Below are 7,877 nucleotides of genomic sequence, written 5' to 3'. Positions count from 1 at the left end.
GTTCTTTCCATTTCTGAGAAAAATGTCTTTGGAATTTTGATGGGGATTGCATTGAATTTGTATATCACTTTGGGTAGTATGGACATTTTCACTATGTTGATTCTTCCAATCCAAGAGCATGGGATATCTTTCCATCTTCTTGTATCCTCTCTAATTTCTCTCAGCAGTGGTTTGTAGTTCTCATTATAGAGATTTTTCACCTCCTTGGTTAACTCAATTCCTAAGTATTTTATTTTTTTGGTGGCTATTGTAAATGCGCAGGCTTTCTTGATTTCTCGTTCTGCATGTTCACTATTGGAGAAAAGAAATGCTACTGATTTTTGTGTGTTGATTTTGTATCCTGCTACTGTGTTGAAATGATTTATCAATTCCAGCAGTTTTTTGTAGAGGTTTTAGGCTGTTCGATATATAGGATCATGTCATCTGCAAACAGGGACAGTTTGACTTCATCTTTTCCAATCTGGATGCCCTTTATTTCCTTCTCCTCTCTGATTGCTCTGGCTAGTACTTCCAACACTATGTTGAATAGGAGTGGTGAGAGTGGGCATCCTTGTCTAGTTCCTGTTCTTAAAGGAAAAGCTTTCAGCTTTTCCCCATTCAGGATGAGATTGGCAGTGGGTTTGTCATATATGGCTTTAATTATGTTGAGATACTTTCCCTCTATACCTAACTTATAGAGGGTCTTTGTCATGAATGAGTGCTGAACTTTATCAAATGCTTTTTCAGCATCTATAGAGATGATCATATGGTCCTTGTGTTTGAGTTTATTAATATGGTGTATCACATTTATTGATTTGCGTATGTTGAACCAACCTTGCATCCCTGGGATGAATCCCACTTGATCGTGGTGAATAATTTTACGTATGTGTTGTTGTATTCTGTTTGCTAGTCTTTTAGTGAGGATTTTTACATCTGTATTCATCAAGGATATCAGCCTGTAGTTTTCTTTTTTGGTTATATCTTTACCTGGTTTTGGTATCAGGATGATGTTTGCTTCATAGAATGAGTTTGGGAGATTTGCGTCTGTTTCAATCTTTTGGAATAGTTTGTAAAGAATCGGTGTCAATTCCTCTTTGAATGTTTGGTAAAATTCTGCTGTGAATCCGTCTGGTCCTGTGCTTTTCTTTGTTGGGAGCCTTCTGATAACAGCTTCAATCTCCTTTATTGTTATTGGTCTGTTCAAATTTTCTTTTTTTTTTTTTTTCTAAAAGATGACCGGTAAGGGGATCTCAGCCCTTGACTTGGTGTTGTCAGCACCATGCTCAGCCAGTGAGCAACCGGCCATCCCTATACGGGATCCGAACCCGTGGCCTTGGTGTTACCAGCACCACACTCTCCCGAGTGAGCCACGGGCCGGCCCAGGTCTGTTCAAATTTTCTACATCTTCATGGTTCAGTTTTGGGAGCTTGTGTGTGTCCAGAAATTTATCCATTTCCTCCAGATTTTCAAATTTGTTGGCATATAGTTGTTTATAGTAGTCTCGAATGATTCCTTGTATTTCAGATGAATCAGTTATAATATCGCCTTTTTCATATCTAACTTTTGTTATTTGAGTCTTCTCTCTTCTTTTTCTTGTTGGCCATGCTAATGGTTTGTCAATTTTATTTATCTTTTCAAAAAAACAACTTTTTAATTCATTGATCTTTTGTATTGTTTTTTTGGTTTCAATTTCATTCAGTTCTGCTCTGATCTTAATGATTTCTTTCCATCTGCTAACTTTAGGTTTGGATTGTTCTTGTTTTTCTAGTTCTTTTAGGTGAAGTGTTAGGTTGTTCACTTGCCATCTTTCCATTCTTCTGAGGTGAGCATTTAATGCAATAAATTTCCCCCTTAATACTGCTTTTGCAGTATCCCACAGGTTTTGGTATGATGTATCATTATTTTCATTAGTTTCAATAAATTTTTTGATTTCCTGCTTGATTTCTTCTTGGACCCATATGTCATTAAGTAGAATGCCGTTTAATTACCATGTGTTTGTATAGTTTCCAGAGTTTCGTTTGTTATTAATTTCTAGTTTTAATCCATTGTGGTCTGAGAAAATACATGGGATAATTCCAATTTTTTTGAATTTATTGAGACTAGATTTGTGACCTAATATGTGACCTATCCTGGAGAATGATCCATGTGCTGATGAGTAGAATGAATATTCTGAGGTTGTTGGATGGAATGTTCTGTAGATATCTCTGCCATGTCCAATTGGTCTAGAGTATTGTTTAGATTCTTTGCCTAGATGATCTGTCCAATATTGACAGTGGGGTGTTCAGGTCCCCTGCTATTATGGTATTAGTGTCTATTTCCTTCTTTAGGTCTAATAGAGTTTGTTTTATAAATCTGGCTGCTCCAACATTGGGTGCGTACATATTTATGATTGTTATGTCTTCTTGATGGATCAGTCCTTTTATCATTAAGTAGTGTCCCTCATTGTCTCTTTTTATGGTTTTTAGTTTAAAGTCTATTTTATCAGATATAAGAATAGCTACTCCAGCTCATTTTTCTTTTCTGTTTGCATGGTAAATCTTTTTCCATCCTTTCACTCTTAGTCTATGTGAATCTTTTTGGGTGAGGTGGGTCTCTTGTAGGCAGCATATAGTTGGGTCCTCCTTTTTGATCCAGTCAGCCAGTCTGTGTCTTTTGATTGGGGAATTTAAGCCTTTTACATTAAGAGTTGTTATTGAAAGGTGTTGATTTATTCCTAGCATTTTATTGGTTGTTTGGTTGTCTTAGGTGTCTTTTGTTCCTTGCTTTCTGATTTACTGTTTGGTTTCTGTGTTTGTTGGTTCCTTAGGTTGTAGATAGTGTTTTTGTTTGTTTGTTTTCTCTTCGTGAATGCCATTTTTATTATACTAGTGGGTGTTGATTTTTCTTGGGTTTTTATGGCAGTGGTAGCTATTTTTCAGGAACCAAACCTAGTACTCCCTTGAGGATTTCTTGTAAGGGTGATTGTGTGGTGGTGAACTCCCGCAGTTTTTGTTTGTCTGAGAAATATACTATTTGCCCTTCATTTTGGAAGGATAGCCTTGCAGGGTAGAGTATTCTTGGCTGACAATCTCTGTATTTTAGTATTTTGAATATATCATCCCATTCCTTTCTGGCTTTTAGGGTTTGTGATGAAAAGTCTGATGTTAGCCTGATTGCGGCTCTCTTATAGGTGATTTGATGCTTCCTTTTTGCAGCTTTTAAGATTCTCTCTTTGTCTTTGAGTTTTGCCAGTTTGACTATAACATGTCTTGGAGAAGACCTTTTTGGGTTAAATACAATTGGAGATCGTTGAGCTTCCTGGATCTGAAGATCTGTGATTTTTCCTATACCTGGGAAGTTTTCTGCCACTATTTTGTTGAATATGTTTTCAATGCAATCTCCTTTTTTCTCCCCTTCTGGAATACCCATGACTCGGATATTTGAGTGCTTAAGGTTGTCTGATATCTCTCTCAGATTTTCTTCAATGCCTTTGATTCTTTGTTTTTTTTTTTTTTTTTTTTTTTGTCTGCTTGTGTTATTTCAAACAGCCCATCTTCAAGTTCAGAGGTTCTCTCTTCAACTTCGACAAGCCTGCTGGTTAAACTCTCCATTGTGTTTTTTATTTCGCTGAATAACTTCTTCGGTTCAGCAAGTTCTGCTACATTTTTTTTCAGGGCATTGATTTCCTTGTACATTTCCTCTTTCAGGTCCTGTATACTTTTCCTCGTTTCATCATGATGTCTAGCTGAGTTTTCTTGTATCTCATTCAGTTTCCTTAGAATTATCACTTGAAATTCCTTGTCAGTAATTTCAAGGGCTTTTTGTTCTATAGGATCTAGAGCTTGAGATTTATTATCTTTGGGTGGTGTACTTTCTTGATTTTTCGTATTTCTGTTATCTTTTCTTTGATGTTTAATCATTGTGGCAGGGGGTTTCACAGTCCACAGGTTTGACACTATTGTCTGACTAAGATGTTGCTGGGGTTGCCAATTTGGTATGGCTACCTCAGTGACTACTCAGTTGGCCACTAGTGCCTTGCGTGTGTTGTTGCCTTGGGTCTTGGGCCTCTCCGGGGAGCCACCTCTCTGGTCAGCTTGGACTCTGCCAGGCTGCTGGGTGACGGGGCTTTACCGCAGGGTGTCGCTCCTGCTGCTGCTGCTTCCCCTGCTGCTGCCGCCAGCACCACTGCCGCCGGCTCCGCTGCCGCCACTTCCCCCACTCCTGCCGCTACCGCTGGTGCTGCTTCCCCTGCTGCTGCCGCTGGCGCTGCTACCGCCGGTGCCACTTACACCGCTGCTACCACTGCTGCTACCGCCGGCTCCTCTGCTGCTGCTGCTGCCGCTGCTACCAAGTTTCAGAGGCTGAGAGGTGCTGTCTTTCTGCAGCCTTTAAGGCTCATGGACATCACTGAGGCTGAATTCCCTCCTGAGGTGCAGAACATGAGTGCTCTCGATGATGTTTCATTTGGATGAATTGAGTTGGGGTTGCCCACGGGCAACCAGTTGAGATGTTCAGTTGGATGTGTGCATTTATAGTGCTGTGACTCAGGAGAGAGATTGGGATTGGGGATAGATTTCGGAATCATCATCATATAGGTAATGTTTGAAGCAATATCCAAATCCACTCCCAGCTGAGCTTATTTCCTACCACCCACTGAACTACAGCCACATCAGCCACTTTCTGCTCCATAAATGTGCTCTATGCTTAGTGTTCTGTTCCCTTGGATTCCCCAGGATCTGCCCACCCTGCCGCCTTTGGTGGTTCTACTTATCCTTCAACACTTTATTGAAATCCCACTTAGCCCTAAAGCCCTTCCCAGACCCTCACTGCAATGAACACCTCCTTCCCCTGTTCTCCATTTCACTTTGTACTTGTATTATGACACTTGCCCTATATTGTGGTTTTATATATACCAGCTCACCACTGTTTACTACTCTGTCTCCACAGTGGAGTGTGAAGAGAGATTTGTCCCATTTTCATCATTGCAAATCCAGCGCTTAGCACACTGCACTCAGTAAACAGTTGCTGAATGGGTGGGTGGGTGGATAGATGGATGTATTGTGAGTCCTTGGGAGTACAAAAACCTAGTTTTGTTATTGTAACCACTCCAGTGCTTTGCATGTAGTCAGAATCCTATGTTTGCAGTGAGCTCCTTGGGAGCTTGTTTTGTTCACTTTTGTGCCCTCATTGCCTAATATAGAACATAGCACCACAATAGGTGCTCAATAAATGTTTAAGGAATCAATAAATGAATAGTTGCTCATTTAACTTGTTCTCAGAAGCCTCCAGAGAGGCCATTCACTTTGGCAAACAATGTTTTGTGTGTGCTTCCTGCCAGCCAGCTCTGACAGACTGCCTTTGTGGGCCAGTGAGAAGCTGGGTCATGTAAACATGACTGTACTGAGGGGCTGTGAAGTGTAGCTAACAGAGTGCATTAGGGCTGTCATGGTGGCTAAGCATTTACTACAATGAGATGTGGCTGTCCAAGTGGAAACACAGCCCAGAGGAAGCCTCAGAGGCAAGACCAAGGCAGCTCAACTAAGGAGGGATAGGATCATTTATTCCTGAGGGAAAAGTTTGACTTGGTTTCTACTATATGTGCAGCACCTATATGGTGGGTGGCAGGTGGTGGGTGTGGGGACAGCTACAGCTGCGAAAGCAACAGGGCGTCTGCCTTTTTTTTTTTTTTTTTTTTAAAGATGACCGGTAAGGGGATCTCAGCCCTTGGCTTGGCTTGGTGTTGTCAACACCACGCTCAGCCAGTGAGCCAACCAGCCATCTCTATATAGGATCCGAACCTGTGGCCTTGGTGTTATCAGCACCGCACTCTCCCGAGTGAGCCACGGGCCGGCCCTGGGCATCTGCTTTTAAAGAGTTTCAAGTCTTGTGGAATGACAGGCTCACCAGTAATCCCAGAACAAAGGCAAGAGTGACCAATGCTGGTGGAAGAAATGCATGAACACAGGGCAGGAGAGCTCCCAAGGAGAAGGGGAGTGTTAGGGAGGATTAAGGGAGGCTTCATAGGTGATGGTGGGAGTAGCATTTGAGCTCACTTACTAAGCTTTCCTGAATGGGATGGGAATTTTAATAGCTTCCAACTGGTCTCCCTGCTTCCCCCTCTCAGCCTTCAGTCTGTTCTCATCATTGTGGCCAGATGATGCTCTTGAAATGAAGGTCAGATTAATGTCAGTCTCTGCTCAGAATTCTTCAGTGGCTCCCATTTCATTCAGAGTAAAAAAAGTCCTTACAGTGGCCTACAAGGCCTGTGTGATCTGTCCCCCAGTAACTTCTCCAGCATTATTCCTTCTGTTCTCCCACTCACTTACCTGCACCAGCCACACCTGACACTTTGCTCTTCCTTGGATGTGCCAGCATGCTCCCCCGCCTCAGACTGTTCTCTGCCTGGCACACTCTTCCTCCATGGCTCGCTTCCTCACCTCCTTCAAGTCTTTACTCAAATGTCACCACAGCGAGGACTGCCATGACCTCTCCATTTAAATTATAACCCCTACATTCTGGTACCTTTATCACCCTTTTGAAATTTGTGTTACTACATCGCACCTTTTACCATTTGACATGCTGTGTATTTTACTATTTTTGTTTCTCATCTTTTCCCCCTCCCCCCAATAAAATGTAAGCTCTGCGAAAGCACTTTAAAAAAAAAATCTACTTCATTACTGTTATCCCTAACACCTAGAACATTGCCTTGTATTTGTTGCCAAATAGATATTTGTTGAATGAATGAATGAATGAATGAATGAGGACATGATGCATGTTTGAGGAAGTCTACAGGAAGGATCTCCTGGCAAAGTTCCTAGAAAATAGTTTTCTCAATAATCATTTGCAAGGACAGATCTCTGCACTGCAGTGCTGAGGACCTGCTGGGGGTGGGTGGTCAAGTAAGGAGGAAGTGGCCCTAGGCTGAGGGAGGGAAGACTCCACGAATCATCTGCAGAGTCCAGATGTCCAAAGCATGTGTCAAGAGTCCCTTGTCTCCTTCTGCTCCCTTTTCCACACTTGCTTTCCACACTCAGCCTTCTCAGATGAACCCTGCCAGCTTCAATTGTGTCCATCTTTCAGCAGTTCCTATACTTTTAATTCTCTCCCCCGTCCAGGCCAGCTGAGGCCCTTAAACAAGCACTCTGCTGTCCCCTTGTGGCTCCTGCAGTAAAGGCACTCTCTTCCAGAAAGTGAGGCAATAGGGCCTACACCAGGACTATTAGAAGGAGGGTTATGGGTGACCCCATGGTGACCCTGAATTATGACAACTTCTCTCCTCTCACAGACACTGCTGCCAATGGCAATGACCATCCCCTCAGTAGAGCCCTGTTGGTGTGCCAGCTGGACTCAGGCTTTGGGCATTCCAGACTGGTCATCTCCAGGGAAAGAATTTGGGGCAGCAGTCAGATCTCAGGGCCTGCCTTGAGGGGCATTCAGGTGACTAGTCTATCCAGCCTCCACCTCTTTGGCTTCCTCCCAAACTCAAAGCCAATAAATGGTCTTTGAGGGGTGAAGAAGTGTTGCTTTGCCTCCCATAGATTTGTCACCCCTTTTCCTCTGGGTGATGGAGCTGCAAAGGATTGCTCAAAGCCCATTTCTTCTGAGCAGTGAGAAGCCCTGAAAGGGGTTAATCTCCTAGACCGTCAAGAGAGAGGCATTCCTTCCATTTGGGAAATTAACCCCGAATTGGGGTCCTCTTCCCACATTTATTCTCCAGACCAGGAAGTTACAGGAAGAGAACATAGGTGGGGTTTTTGCTAAGTATAGTTTAACAACAGAAGCTGGTAACATTCAGTAAAACAAGCAAGGTGACATTCCATAATGCAACTTGCAAGAAATTAAGTTGATCCACCAACAAAAGCTTGATTTTAGCAAACATTCTCTGTTTACAGCAATTTCCCAGTATCTTTACTTATCAA

The sequence above is a fragment of the Cynocephalus volans genome, chromosome 12 (assembly GCF_027409185.1).
Source record: "Cynocephalus volans isolate mCynVol1 chromosome 12, mCynVol1.pri, whole genome shotgun sequence".
NCBI lineage: Eukaryota > Metazoa > Chordata > Mammalia > Dermoptera > Cynocephalidae > Cynocephalus > Cynocephalus volans.
The sequence above is the reverse complement of the archived record's forward strand: the minus strand, read 5'-3'. Positions refer to the sequence as shown.